Genomic DNA, 15,812 nt, shown 5'->3' with positions numbered 1-15,812 from the left:
AAAAAATGACATGATTTTTGATGTCATGTTCTTAAAGTTCAACTGCACAAAATGTGTATTCATTCTTTTCATTAGAGACATTGACTGAGAATAAATGAATACAATCTCTGATACACACATTATTCAGCTGCTCCTCAGTACCCAGTGTAATGTTATAGTCCAAAACAAATATGCAGGTGGTAAGAATTAGAATGCCAATTACTGTTACTTGCCAAATGTCATCTGACAGCAGTTGATGGGCTGCCCAGCCCATTGACGACAGCAGGTAAATGGGTTTGAAGCCTTGTTAATTTAGTCCTGCACTCATTACAGTTTAGTCATAGTCTAGGACAAGTCAATAAACATGTCGGATGGAGTTTTTGCTAGTTTTCTGATGAGGACAATTTGCCACCATAGTTTTACAGTATGTGAGGTAACGGACTTGAAACATCAACCATATGGTTTTGGCTTAGAACAAATCTGCAACCTGGGTCAAACTCCCATCCAGATGTACATGTATTTGTGTGTCTGTGATGTGTTAGGGATAGCTCTCTATACGTGCATGCATAGGATTTGCCAAACAAACGATACAGAACTACTAATTATTAAGCGGCAGAGAATTCGGTTGAACATATGTTTTTAAAATATCAAGTCGAGAAAGTTTAATACACATTTTATAAGCATTAGTATTTGACATAATTATTTCTGTGATTATTTATTAATGGGAATACATCGATAATAAATATCCATCTGTAATAGTTGTTATATAATCAGTCAATACTTCCACATTATTTAACAACATTGAAGACTGTTTAAAATATTTAACTATTCTTTGTACAATGTAAAAACTTTTTACAACCTTGTTCCAACTTTTAAGCAATGTAGACAAATGGTTGCAGAAATGTTGTGGGCACATTGCCACAAATAACAGATTATCGTAACACAATATTGTCCAAGTGTAAGTTCACAAAACAAAATGTGGTGCCAACACAGTCACAACTTGAAAACTCAACCCTATTGAACTATTCTTCTGTGTTGGGTAAGGACATGGAGTGATAGAGAGAGCAAAGAGACTGCATAAAGAGAGAGAAAAATAGACAATGAGAATGAAAGAGTGGGGTTACCCAATAATTTGTATGTATGCATTGTATTGTGTAGAAGTATGACAAAAAATATACACCGATCATCCATAACATTATAACCACTGACAGGTGAAGTGAATAACACTGATAATCTCGTTATCATGGCACCTGTCAGTGGGTGGGATATATTAGGCAGCAATTGAACATTTTGTCCTCAAAGTTGATGTGTTAGAAGCAGGAAAAATGGGCAAGCGGAAGGATCTGAGCGACTTTGACAAGGGCCAAATTGTGATGGCTAGACGACTGAGTGAGAGGATCTCCAAAAATCACTTGTGGGGTATTCCTGGTCTGCAGTGGTCAGTACCTATCAAAAGTGGTCCAAGGAAGGAAAAGCGGTGAACCGGCCACAGGGCTTTGGCGGCCAAGGCTCATTGATGCACGTGGGGAGCGAAGGCTGGCCCGTGTGGTCTGATCCAACAGACGAGCTACTGTAGCTCAAATTGCTGAAAAAGTTAATGCTGGTTCTGATATAAAGGTGTCAGAACACACAGTGCATCGCAGTTTGTTGCGTATGGGGCTGCGTAGCCGCAGACCAGTCAGGGTGCCCATGCTGACCCGTCCACTGCCGAAAGCACCTACAATGGGCACGTGAGCATCAGAACTGGACCACAGAGCAATGGAAGAAGGTGGCCTGGTCTGATGAATCACGAGTTCAAGGTGTTGACTTGGCCTCGCAACTTACAGGATTTAAAGGATCTGCTGCTAACGTCTTGGTGCCAGATACCACAGCACACCTTCCGAGGTCTAGTAGAGTCCATGCCATGACAGGTCAGGGCTGTTTTGGCAGCAAAAGGGGGACCTACATAATATTAGGCAGGTGGTCATAATGTTATAGCTGATCGGTGTATATACAGTTAAGTCCATAAATATTTGGACAGTGACACAATTGTCATCATTTTGGCTCTGTAAACCACCACAATGGATTTGACAGGAAACAATCAACCTTTAAGTGCAGATTTTCGTCTTTCATTTGAGGGTAGTTACATCCAAATTGGGTGAACGGTGTAGGAATCACACCCATTTTTATATGTGGTCTTCCCAATTTAAGGGGCTCAAAAGTATTTGGACAAACTAACATAATCATGAATTTCAATTACTTGCAGTCAATGACTGACATCTGGAACCCATAGACATCACCAGATGCTGGGTTTCTTCCCTGGTGATGCTCTGCCAGGCCTGTACTGTAGCTGTCTTAAGTTCCTGCTTGTTCTTGGGGTGATTTGCCTTCAGTTTTGCCTTAGAAATCAAAACAAACCAATTAGAGAGATAGCAAAAACATTAGGTGTGGCCAAATCAACTATTTGGTACATAGTTTTGCCTTCAGTTTTGCCTTCAGCCACTAAAATGCTGCTCAATTGGATTCAGGTCAGGTGATTGACTTCACCATAGCAGAACATTCCACTTCTTCGCCTTAATAAAGTCTTGGGTTGCTTTCGCAGTATGCTTCGGGTCATTGTCCATCTGCACTGTGAAGAGCCATCCAATGAGTTTTGAAGCATGGCTGAATCTGAGCAGATAATATAGTCCTAAACACTTCAGAATTCATCCTGCTGCTTTTGTCAGCAGTCACATCATCAATAAATACCTGTTCCCTTCGCAGCCATGCATGCCCATGCCATAACACTACCTCCACCATGCTTCACAGATGAGGTGGTAAGCTTCGGATCATGAGCAGTTCCTTCCCTTCTCCATACTCTTCTCTTCCCATCATTCTGGTACAAGTTGATCTTTGTCTCATCTGTCCATAGGATGTCATTTCAGAACTGTACAGGGTTCTTTAGATGTTTTTTGGCAAACTCTAATCTGGTCTTCCTGTTTTGGGGGCTTACCAATGGTTTACATCTTGTGATAAACCCTCTGTATTTACTCTGTAAAAGTCTTCTCTTGATTGTTGACTTTGACACAGATACGCCTACCTCCTGGAGGGTGTTCTTGATCTAGCTAACTGTTGTGAAGGGGTTTTTCTTCACCAGGGAAATAATTCTTCTGTCATCCACCACAGTTGTTTTCTATGGTCTTCCGGGCCTTTTGGTGTTCCTGAGCTCACCAGCGCGATCTTCTTTTTTAGAATGTACCAAATAGTTGATTTGGCCTCACCTAATGCTTTTGCTCTCTCTCTGATTGGCTTGACAAAACTGAAGGCAAAACACCCCAGTAACAAGCAGGAACTAAAGATAGCTGCAGTCCAGGCCTGGCAGAGCATCACCAGGGAAGAAACCCAGCATCTGGTGATGTCTATGGGTTCCAGACTTCAGGCAGTCATTGACTGCAAAGTATTGAAACTCACAATTTTATTCATGATTATGTTAGTTTGTCCAAATACTTTTGAGCCCATAAAATTGGGGGGACCACAAACAAAAATGGGTGCAATTCCTACACCGTTCACCCATTTTGGATGTATCTACCCTCAAATTAAAGATGAAAGTCTGAAATCTTGATTGTTTCCTTTCAAATCCATTGTGGTGGTGTACAGAGCCAAAATGATCACAATTGTGTCACTGTTCAAATATTTATGGACCTAACTATATACATTACAATGCAAAATTAAGAGAGTTATGACAGAAAGCATAAAGTAGAGTACTCTGGAACAGTGACCTGAATTAGAGAGGAGGAGTGGTAAAAGAGGGGAAAAAAAGAGCAAGAGAGAACGTGAAAGTGAAGAGATGGTTGGTAGAGAGAGAGGTGGACCTATTCCTGGGAAAGGAGGCTAAGGCAGGATGTTGAGAAGGACATAGGTGGGATGTCAGGGCCTGTGTAGTCAAGACTGAGCTAACTTTCCTGTCAGCCTGGGCCAATGACACGGTATGTTTTTAACACACCCCAACACACACATACAGAAAGCAGTCTTCTGTGCCAGTCTTCCTTCAGAGCCTCCCTAAATGCTATGAAAGGTAGCCCTGCCAAAGCCAATGCGAGATCACAAAGGAATAATGTGTCCTTAGTCTCATCCAGGCTCATTACAGACTATCATTACTCATTTATTGATCTCATTTTTTATTTTATTTTTTATTTTTTGCTTTGGTGAGTTTATTTAACCAGAGTTTTGGGAAACATTAGCAAGATTGTATTTAAAGTGAACGGAAATTGGAGCAAGTCTGAGCACTGGAGTTAAAAACCTTTTAGAAGTAGAGTGCTGCTGCAAGCACCACATTTTGAATTCACACAATCATTTTACTGTTGCCCATTGAGAGTCTGCTTTGTTCTGTGGCATTCTCTGTTCGCAGTCAGCTGACTGGTAAATTGATATGGTAATCTTGGGGACTTTGGATCTGAGAATTATCATTCCTTCTGAAGACTTTGTTCTAAACTGTAAATATGATCTGACTACTACTACTACTACTAAAAATAATAATAATGCGTATGTGTAGTACTGACCTACAAAAGGTGGTATTTTCTGCAATGGTCCATGGGCCTCCTAAAAAATCTTGTTTGACTCATCAAATGTTATTGGCAATGAGATCAGTTTTTATAGGGCTTTGTTTCCCATCATAATTGCCCATTTGGCAGAGCTCCTCACACTGTGTAAAACATTTACTTTCTCTTTTCGGAAAGACAGCAGTCAGCACTCCTTCTGTCTCTCCCTCTCTCCCTGCATCTCAGACGTTGTTTCCAGTCCGCTGTGACGCTGACACTGCTGCTATTGCTGCTCTTAAGATGCATTCCTGGAACTTTCCACCAACACTCCCTGCAACCACCTCCATCTGTCAGAACTGACATCTGCAATGATATCAATATGAATTTCAGCTGCCTGACAGCTTGACAAAATAAGTAATTTTGTAATACAGTTCTAAGGATCCTAACCGGGTACTACAGGTGAAGGTTTAGGTGGGGAAAGGGGGAATGCGTCCCCCCCAATGTTGAGAGAGTATGTTAATAATGTATGCCCAGCTGTACCCGACTCCCCCCCAATATTGACCGCATCCCCCCCAATATTGATAGCGCCCCCCCAATTCTGAACCAAACCCCATGCCCCTGCCTGCCACCCCCCACCCACCAAATTTGGATCTGTAGGGCGTAAGAAAAAAGGAAAAAAGTCAATCTTCTTGTGAGTGGAGTTCAAGTTTACAATTACACCTATGACCTGCCAGTTGAAAGACCATGTTTGGACACAAACTGATTTGCCACACTTAAATCAATCCTGGCTTGACATGGGACCATGCTCACAGGGGCATGACCTCCACCCCCACCTGTGAAATCCATGTTCTGCAGCCAGGAAGCACCAGTCCGATCCAGTTTCAGGCTGTCTGCTTTACAACAATACACCCACCCCCGCCACCCCGTCTTCTTCCACCACCTGGAAAAATAATCTAGGAGAAACCAGATCCTCTAACCGGCTGAATTGAAGACCAATCTCTGTCCCTTAATGGAGACAGATGTAGAACTGTAATTGTTTCTTAAAAAGCAGTAATAGAGAGATTCATTTCCCTTTCACTTCCTGTCGGGCTTTAAATCTGTTTAATCTGACAGAGCAGGACTGATGCGAAGCACAGGCTGAGAGAAAGGGAAGGACTGAAGAGGCCGCCATTGGCAGATCTTGGTAAGACACAGGTTGCTGGATTGAAGTGGGTCCCACTCAAAACTCTACAGGTATCCCAGGATTTGCAGTATCCTTTCAGTTGCTCCCCACCATTTACAAATTAGCAGTCTTGACATAGAGACAACAGAGCTGTATTGAAAGCTGAAATCAGAATGCATAGCTGGCACAAATATGTCCAGATCTGGCAGCTTGACCTTGATATAGATGATCACACAGAATGTAAATACTAAACCATGGGTTTGGATGGAGTATGGAACATAAAGTGATCAATTATATTGTATTTGGAAGGCTGACACTGTATGGATGGAGCACAGCTGTGATTTAATATATACAGACTAGACAGATCAGGGGCTAAATATCTTATGAACATATTCTTGCTTTGTATCTCATTGATATTAAAATAATCATAATCTGCAAATAAATTATGTCTGTCTGAACCACTGAAAGACATGCACTCCACTTTTCCAATGATAGGAAGAGAACATACCTTGATCAGACTGCATGGAGGACAGGGGTGACGGGGGAGTGTTGAGCAGTGGGGTGGCAGTGCCCAGCACCTGGGAACAATTGACCCAGGTAACAAATCAATTAACGGTATTATACATTGAGACATCCTGAGGCTGTCACTCACAGTAGAACAGGATCATTTGGAAAAATATGCCTGTTCTACTGTGATTGACAGCCACAGGATACTTCAGCATATAATATCCTTAATTGATTTGTTACCTAGGTCAGGGCTCTGTTCCGATTTTGATTTGGGAATCGGACATTTTCAGAAATTTAAAATACCCTCCCTCTCCCCCTCTTTCTCTCCATCCCATTCACTTCACAATTCCATGTATTTCGTTTGATGCCTACATTCAAACTCGCCAAGTCCAAATCTGTTTCCTTTTTAGGGTCAGCTGCACAAGACCTCACTTGCGAATTATTTCACACCATCCATCACATTTCCATCAGTTGCTTGGCCAAACATGCAGGACTGACTGCAGTGATCCGTTTTGATTTGGTCGTTTGATTGGCACATCAGAACTGCCACAGTTCCACCTCCAGCTGAAGACCCACAGGGACATTAGGTGATATTACAACTGCTTATATCATCTGTCATTAACAGTTGTTTCAATGGTTATCGCAAACTCTTACTGAGATTTTGTTTGGCAATCTTTGGAAATAAATGAAGCAGAACCATCTTCCAAAGTACAAAGCCTGCCAATCAATTACAGTCCGGACTATTTGCATAACCTAATTAACCCCATTGTTTCCCATGAACTTCTCCCTCCTCTCTCTCTCTCTCTCTCTCTTTGAGCTTCACATTGCAGAACTAATTAGAAATATAGGGTCGTGCTGTGCAATTGCACCAGCCAAAAGCAAAAGAGCAGACTTGCAAAAACACTACTACTTGTCGATGGAGATTAGAGCACTGGAGACAGTTTAAAGCTTGAACATGTTCGCAGCCCTCCTCAGAGCCCCAAAACATCATTACTCCATTTGATCTATCTTCACCAGACAACTTGGATCAGTTTTATCACTCCCCCCTTCAAAAGACAATTTAAATACTAATCTCCATTTGCTTTTTAGTTAGTGCATCCTGTGTGGCTTTTTGCAAAACATCATGTTGAGCTAATCAAGGCCCAGTGCTGTGTTTGTATCTGTAAATCAGTGGAGCTCTTTGCATTGTCTGAATGCCAACAAAGAAGTGAGTCTAAGAGCCGTGCCGAAACACACCTAAGTACTTAATCTAAGCTCCTAGATTTAGTAGTTGTAATTTATGGGTGTTTTCTTCCACTTCTTATGATGCTTTCTTTTTTGTATGGCCAAACAACTTGTTTATACCTCTACCTCAATATAAATAAAGTATGTATATGGCACAACACCAAGCACAAAAGTGGAGCAGACCCAAACACAAGCACCTGCTTGTGGTGGGGGCAAAATGCAGACACTCACGCAGACGGATGACATTTGTGGCCCAGGAGTAGGACACCTCGACAATTTCAATGGTGTTTTGGGAGAAACAAGATTTATGCATGTGTATTCACATTTGATCATAATCATTACTATATTGATCCGCCATCCTTCTCATCTTCAGAAACACAAGGTTGTTGCATCACAGTGTTACACCAGCGTTACTAGCACCTGAGTAATGTCTACATTTTCTCCTTTCGATTGCTGGGGTGCATGAGATCTTGCTCTTGCTGCTGTGTGGAGGTGTAATTAACCTGCTCCACTCGTAGCCACAGTGTTGTTCTTCGACCTTAGTATCCGGTCTCTCCAATGGTTTTAATAATTATCCAATCACATGTACCATGTCCCCCACCCAGGCCCAAACTCAGACTGGACACAGACCATCTGTTCCACAGTAAAATAGCAGATTTAGACTCATATATATAATAATAATAATAATAATAATAATAATAATACCTTTGACTGACCACTGGACCACTGACTGATCCACACAGGCTACTGGTTAGCAACTTCCAGCTTTAACTCAGACCAAACCCCATCCAAGCACTGACTAGCCCAACACTGAGTCTGACCTTCTGGGACCTTGCAGACGTTAAGGTTCGTGATATGATGGCCATGTCGTGTGTATTTGATGAGACCCTCCCCCCACCTTCACAAAAGAACCAGATCTCAGGAGCAGAGCATGAATCACCCAGCTCACCCACTGTGTCCTTTCCCAGTGAATAGATTTGCAAATACAGCCCCCCTGCCCCCCCCCTCCCCCTCACACACACACTCCGCTATGCAGACCACATACACAGGCCCTCTCTCTTGCTCAGATGTAACTTTTTCTCGGTTTGACAACACGCACTGTTCTCAAATGTAATTAAACCGACAGTGCTGATTCACCATTGAAATGGAAATGTTGTAATTTCATTAAAAAAAGCTCTTGCGAGGCGATGGTGTGGCCCTGAACAATTGCAGATATTTATAGAGAAAAAGGCCATGGCTTTGAACTCATAAACACCAGATACTGAATGGTATCGTCTTGCATAACAGGTCATTAAGAAAGGGATCAGGACAGCAAAGAGAGAAATAGAAAGAAACCTAGCTCTTGGAGCTAAAACTAATGCAAAGACCTTTTTTCAATACTACAACAGCAAGAGGTCAATAAAGGATGAAGTGAAATGGGCAAAAAAAATTGAAAATGAAAAAGATGTGGCAAATGTTCTCAAGGAGTGTTTCACAGAGGTTTTTTCAAAAGAAAAAACAGATAACATGCCACAGGTTAACAACCAGTCGAGTCAAACTCTAAGAGAGATCAGGATAAATGAGGAGGAGGTACTAAAGGGACTAGCAGAATTAAAAACAAACAAATCACCTGGGCCAGATGGTATATTTCCAGCAGTACTTAAAGAAATGAGGGAAATTACTTATAGGCCGCTAACTCAAATATTCCAAATGACACAGGGGATGTGCCAACTGACTGGAAAACTGCTAATGTCATACCTATTACAGGCTAATCAGTCTCACCTGCACTACTTATAAAATGTTGGAAAAAATTATTAGACAGAAAATAGAGGAGCATTTTAATGATAACCATATTCTTGGTGATAGTCAACAAGGGTTTAGATAAGGCAGATCATGTCTTACTAATTTATTAGAGTTCTTTGAACATGCAACTTCAGCTGTAGATCACATGAAAGCATATGACATGATATACTTAAGATTTTCAGAAAGCTTTTGATAAGGTTCCACACCAATGACTGATACACAAATGGGAAGCTGTAGGCATTCAGGGCAATGACTGAGGTATGGAAGGACTGAAATTGGCCTTCACTATGAATAATACAGAGCATCTCATAATACAGAAAAGCATGGGCCATTTATAGCACACATGGAATGTGTTTTGTTTTCAGGGGCTTATGAGAAAAACATTGTTTCAGCATGTGGCCGCTCCACATCTTAGATCACAAAAGTCAGTTTCTCGCTTTGTTTACTAATGTTAATAGCAGCATGCTCTTAAAAAAAATAAATTAGAAACTGCTGCCACATAAAAAGTTCCTTAATGGCTCATCTATGAGGACAGTGATTGCTATTGAAAATAACATGTTTTGGAAACTTGACCTGTATGGTGAAGTACTCACACTACCCTTAAGGGTCAAAGGAGTGACCTACCGATGTGTTTGTAAACCTTTACCAGCTGCATCCACCCAACAATCCCCACCCCCACCCCCCAACAACACATGAAGGTATGATGATTTTTTTTTTTTATAAATCTTCACAATAAAGGTTTTAATATAGTGTATATAACTTACATATGCGGTGTATTACTCAAATACATATGGCTGAAATATTGAAAACCTGTGGTTAACTCATGCTATGATAAGTTGCATTATAGTAATGTATGATATCTCTCTTACATGCATACATACATACACACACACACATATTATAATGCCAAATATACTGGAACAAACTCCCCAGCGATGTGGTAGAAGCTGAAAGTTTGGGAACATTTAAAAACAGACTGGATAGGGTCCTTGGATCACTCAGTTATTAATGGACACCAAACGAGCAAGATGGGTCGAATGGCCTCCTCTCATTTGTAAACTTTATGTTCTTTCTTCTTATGTTCTTATGTGTGTCTATATATATATATATATTACTGCCAGCACTGACAGAAATCTAATATTTAGTTGATTTATTCCATGTGGGGGTAGTTGATTGAATGGATGTAACATTCTATCAAGACAGTGATCTCAAACATACTTACCAAGTAATTCTCAAAAATTAATATTAATAATTATCTGTTATTCCAGTGTAATTATACATGACGAAGAACCTGAGTTCTAGTTCAATTTCTAATTAATGCTAATGAAAAAATATGTTATTCCATATGTATTTGTATGATTTCCCTTAGACTGCAGGACTTCATCATTAACCCCTATGTATTACAATGTGTGACTGGTAAACTTGAATTACTAGTGTATTCTGTAAAACGATTAATTTTATGTGAGTGTAAAGTGCTAAATTATTAATATTTAGGCTTTCAGGCAATTTGCACACTATATACATTTTAAAAACCTTGTGGCTGGTCATTTCTGCAGAGAGGGAACTTAGGAGTCTTTCTTCAATAACAACAGAAGCCTGAAATGAAAATACCCTCTACTCAGCCCTACTCAGTTAAAGTCCCCCAGAAGCAACAGAATATACTATGATTTAGACCAGCTTTAATCATAAATAATAGAAATGATCTGTCATGGTTTTTTATTAATTGTTTTAAACAATAGAAATGCCACTTGGGCACATTTGGCTGGCAAACACTATTGCGATTGTCACGTCCTGGATGACTGCAGGACTGGCGGTAATCGCTGTGCAATGGGAACAATCTCCTCCATTGATTGTTGACACACTGGCATGTAACACGGGCTAATTGCGCTGGGTGCTGACAAAATACACAGTCTGTCTGAGGCGGTCACTCTTAATCTACAGCTCGCAGTAATTATTCCCATATCTGTGGACATACATTGTAAACTCTAGCAAAACCCAATGAATTGCATAGACAAAAGGCAACTCCTAATGAATTGTTTCTTGTCTGTCTTCTAACCCAAGGCTTCCAATGGATTTGTAATGATGCCCTGGTCTAAATTCCAAATTCCTGCGTTTTAAATTGAATTGGTTAAACTGTAAAGAAGAAAAAAATAAAAAATAATGCCCTTATAAACATCCTAAAGAATATTATACACAATTAACTTTGTGTGTTCCACATGCAAAATATATCTTTCTAAGACTGTCTCATGCTCTGTCTAACTATCTATTGATCTATCAATCTATATATTTATATTAATAAATAAATCAGAGACAGCTTGATGTGTTTTCCAGATCTTCCACAGACAAAGATTTGAACATAACAGCAGAAGCAGTAGAAAGCAAACAGAGAGACCTAGTGTTGGCCACTCATCTAAAAGGATAGCATGCTTCCTGCATGCACCTCTTCACAATGCCTTCCCCCTACCATGTAACTGTATCACACCGAGGCCTGGTCCAAACATGGCCAGAAGTGTCATTTCCTGCCCGTTCTGTAGACTGGTGAGGATTAGTCACACTTGTAACCGGAAACATTGACATTATACATCATGTCCATTAAGAACTCATGAGGATGTATCACACTGCCCACTGACATTTACTTCACATCCACTCAGCGTAGATACAATAGAAAGTGAAGTAATCTCAATGAGCGAGGGCTTCCCTTCAATAGCACCTACTTACAGAGCGCTGCTTCTCCTTCCCACTGCACGAAAGTGAGGACCCCCTCAGCACTACTGTCTGAATGATCTTCTGTTTTTCTTTTATGGAGTCTCTAAGTACTGCGTGGGTAGAGTGCTAGACAATAGCACAAAAGACATGAAGATGAAAAATTAAATAAATCCACACAAAAAAAACAAGTTATGAACTCCGACTCACAAAGGACAAGAGAAAGGAAGCCCCCCCTCAGGCAGTGTGGGCAAGGCTGTCTGTCTCAAACAAGCACCATCCAGCACAAGTCAAGGGTCTGCATTACAATGTTACGTCTGTACCAGTGCCCATGTGTCAGCCCTGCCGGGGTAGGTCAAACATCGTGTCTCTTTGCCCTTCCTGAGACAAGAGCGTCTTCCACTTCTAGTGACCCGTGGATTTGCATAAGACCCTAGCATTGTCCACTACAGCTTTAGCCTGCAGCCCTTTACAAGCCTTGACTGCCCAGCGTACCGCTATTCAAGGAATGCCAAATGGCCATAATTACACCTCGTATTAAGAGATGTGCCAACTAGACAATAGCTAACATGTTGATTACTGTATTGTCCTCTAAATGTGCTCCATTTGTGTAGCTTGATTGATATCAGGTTAGTAATTCTGTTTTTCCCCCATCAATCTTTCAGTGGCCTACTCATACACTTGTTTTATTGCTACCAACATACTTTTGCGGTGCTGTAGTGATGGATGAACATGGATGCTCAGAGAGAACCATATTGTATGTTTTGCTGGACAGTTTTGAAATGCCACCACAGTTGAAACAGAGGACAGCACACCCCGGCACACAGAAGCCCAAAGTGTCACATTGGAAGGAATGTCTGATGAAGAATGTGCTGAATTCCTGACAGTGTCTCCACACTTTTCCTCTGAGCTGAGAGGCAGAAGACTCCCCCTAACCCACCCCTTGGCCCAAAAGCGCAAGCAGATAACTGCCCTTGTCCTTCCCCAGTGATGTCTACTGACAGAGAGGAGGGGAAGGGGAAGTTGGGACCTCTTTCTCTTGGGGGTTGTACAAAGTTGAGACCCTGGTTTCTGGAGCCCCCTTATGAGAAAATAAGGGGTGAATGGTGTGGAGTGAAATGGAGACAGAGAAACAGTGAGTGAAGAAAACCAAAAGGGAGATGGCGGGAGAGAGATAGTAAGAGGAAGCGGTGTGCAGGGACAATGGGTTGACTTCTCTTCCTGACACACAAGGCTGTCTTCTATACCCAGAACACAGTGCCAAGAACAGATCTGCACTCCAGAATAGCAAGAGTTCAGCTTGCTCTTTTGAAAACTCACAATATCCCTTTTCATTACGTCTGTACTGAAGTATTTCAGGCCAGCAATTGAGGAGGTAGGGGGGGGTGTAGTTGGTCAGTGAGATCAGTGTCACATTTAAGAACCTTCAGCTTCCACAGGTCAATCAGTGTACTCTGATGTTTGTGTGTGTGTGTGTGTGTGTGTGTATTATAATTATTTATGGAGTCAATCCATGCATTTTGCCATGTCTGTGAGTTTTATTCATATTATTACGATTATTGTTGTTGTTGTGGTTATTGTTGCTGTTAAATGGTTTGCAATGTAATTTAAATAATACTGGATTTGCACGATTTAACACTAAAAGGGCAAGCAAGTGAAGTTTGTGAAGGGAGGCATTAGTGACATTCATACACCATCTGCATTTATGTTGATGTGTTAGTTCTCTGTGGGTGTCTGTCTGTGCTCTGACATGTCAAGAGAAGGCTTTTTAACAAGTATTGACCATTTAACAAATTTGTCATTAGACTGAGATTTTATAAATACAAATCGCACATCGAGTTAGTTTAACTACACTGAATTAGTTGTAACATTGGTTGAGGGAGGTATTTTAAAAGATAGTTTTCTCCAAGTTGTTATGAATGCCAATAGACCCAAACTGAACAGATTGTAATGAAGAGCTTGTAAAGAGATTATCCACTATTGCAGAGCTCCACATTTCCCACCAGTACAGGTTCAAGATTAAAGCCAAATGTCATTAAAGTGGTTTCATTTTGTCTTTTTCTATTTTTTTCTTTTTCACGTCATTCATTGGTATTTAAATTTGCCTCCGCATAGTGCAAGAAGATAGTAAATGTGGCCCTGTACTTGCTGAAAATGTAATCTGTCATATTTGAGGTGGAGGGAGGTACTAGGCCATTGGTACATTACTGCTGAGGCTTTCTGTCAAACTGAATTCAGTACAGTGCACCTGCTGTTAAACAGAATAACTGTAACAATTAATAGAATTTCAACCCTGGCCAAGCATGCCCTCTAGTGTTGGCTGATCTTGTAGAAACCAATTTTTGTTACGCTGAATCTAAAACAGGGAAGGGTAGATACTGGACTTTCTAAAATGTCCAAGGTCATTATTAGAAGCAGTAGTACATTGTGTTTGTATTATTATTATTATTTAGGGGTAGATTGTGTTATGCTTTCTATATTACTCTTGCATTGTATATGTATGAGTCATTATCTCCTATATAAACTTGTTTAAAGCACTGAACAGCAAAACAGTGACATATAAAGTACTGAAGGATATTTGCTTTATAATAATGTCCTCTTGTGGCACAAGAATGCAAGTACATATCTTCAATAAATGCTGCCAATAAAGAGTAACACCAAGTGTTGTACTGCTGAGAGGGCGTTTCAGTATGAATTGCAGTGTGATAACTGTGCTTTGTTGGATGGCATTACAAGTAAATAGCTGTAGCTAATTTACAGAAACACATTTAAAATTGTGGAGATTAAAGGATTAACTGTGAAACTATCAATATAGGTGTCAATAAACTAACCATAAAACTTCATGCGAGTTTCTTTTTACTAGGGCAGTAGTTAACCTAACTTCCCAAACTGCCTTTGTCGACACAAACAGACAACATGAATCGCAAAAGTGTAATAGGCCTACCACTAGCTTACATAAATGTTATGAATGCAGTCCCTGTACAACAGTACATTGATTTGTCATCTACCATATTGATGACCATATATCCTGGTCATCCAGGTAATAACAAGATCAGGACTACATTCGTTTTTTTTAATCTTGAGAGGAGACGCCTTTTTCAATACAGTCTCGAGGAAGAGTGATTGAGCACTTTCAAATAATGAAGCTGGGATACTTTTTGACAGTATAATCCAATGTATATATGTATTTATTATATTATTATTTGTATGATTATCTATTTATTTAGCAGACACCCTTATTAAGGCCACTGTTGATTGCTGCATTTTGGTCAATGTTTTAAATGGTTGATTAGAACAATCAGCGCAACTTAAAATCTAATTGTCTGCAACACAAGTGTCGATTAAAATGTAAAAGTAGGGGAAGAGTTCTAAAAATAACATGCATAAACAATGTGTTAAATGGTGGGGGTGTCAAACTACGTATTAATGTACTACTAAGAGATAGACATAAAACAATTATAGTAATTCAGTTTCAGGGCACACGTGTAGATTCTGTTGTGTCCATCGTGACATACTGCCTGGATGTTGTAACCCTTATGAGAAATGTTGTAAGCATGACAGCAAATCAGTTTTTGGAGTAGCCTAATCTAAACAGATCAATAGGTTACATCTAAACTATTAGCCTTTAAAATGGTCATTGTGTTTCCTAATGCCTCTAGGTGTATAGGCATGTAACATCCACCCCCTAGTGGGATGTGTTTACCAATGGGGTTTGCTGCCATCACCTTTATTTAACCCTGGTAAGGTCCAGTATTGCACAATTAAACCACAACAGGGAGGCCAATGTAAGCACACAAATGTATTACAAAACACCAGGGAACCGTTTATAACAAATAGGATTATTTTTATACATTTTTGAATAAATTAAGAGTACTTCAGGTTAAAATAGGGTTATGGGGAAAAAGTCAGAGGCAGTCTCTGACCCTAACTAACAAAAAGTTTCAAAGTACACTACAAGC

The sequence above is a fragment of the Amia ocellicauda genome, chromosome 3 (assembly GCF_036373705.1).
Source record: "Amia ocellicauda isolate fAmiCal2 chromosome 3, fAmiCal2.hap1, whole genome shotgun sequence".
Taxonomy (NCBI): Eukaryota; Metazoa; Chordata; class Actinopteri; order Amiiformes; family Amiidae; genus Amia; species Amia ocellicauda.
The sequence above is the reverse complement of the archived record's forward strand: the minus strand, read 5'-3'. Positions refer to the sequence as shown.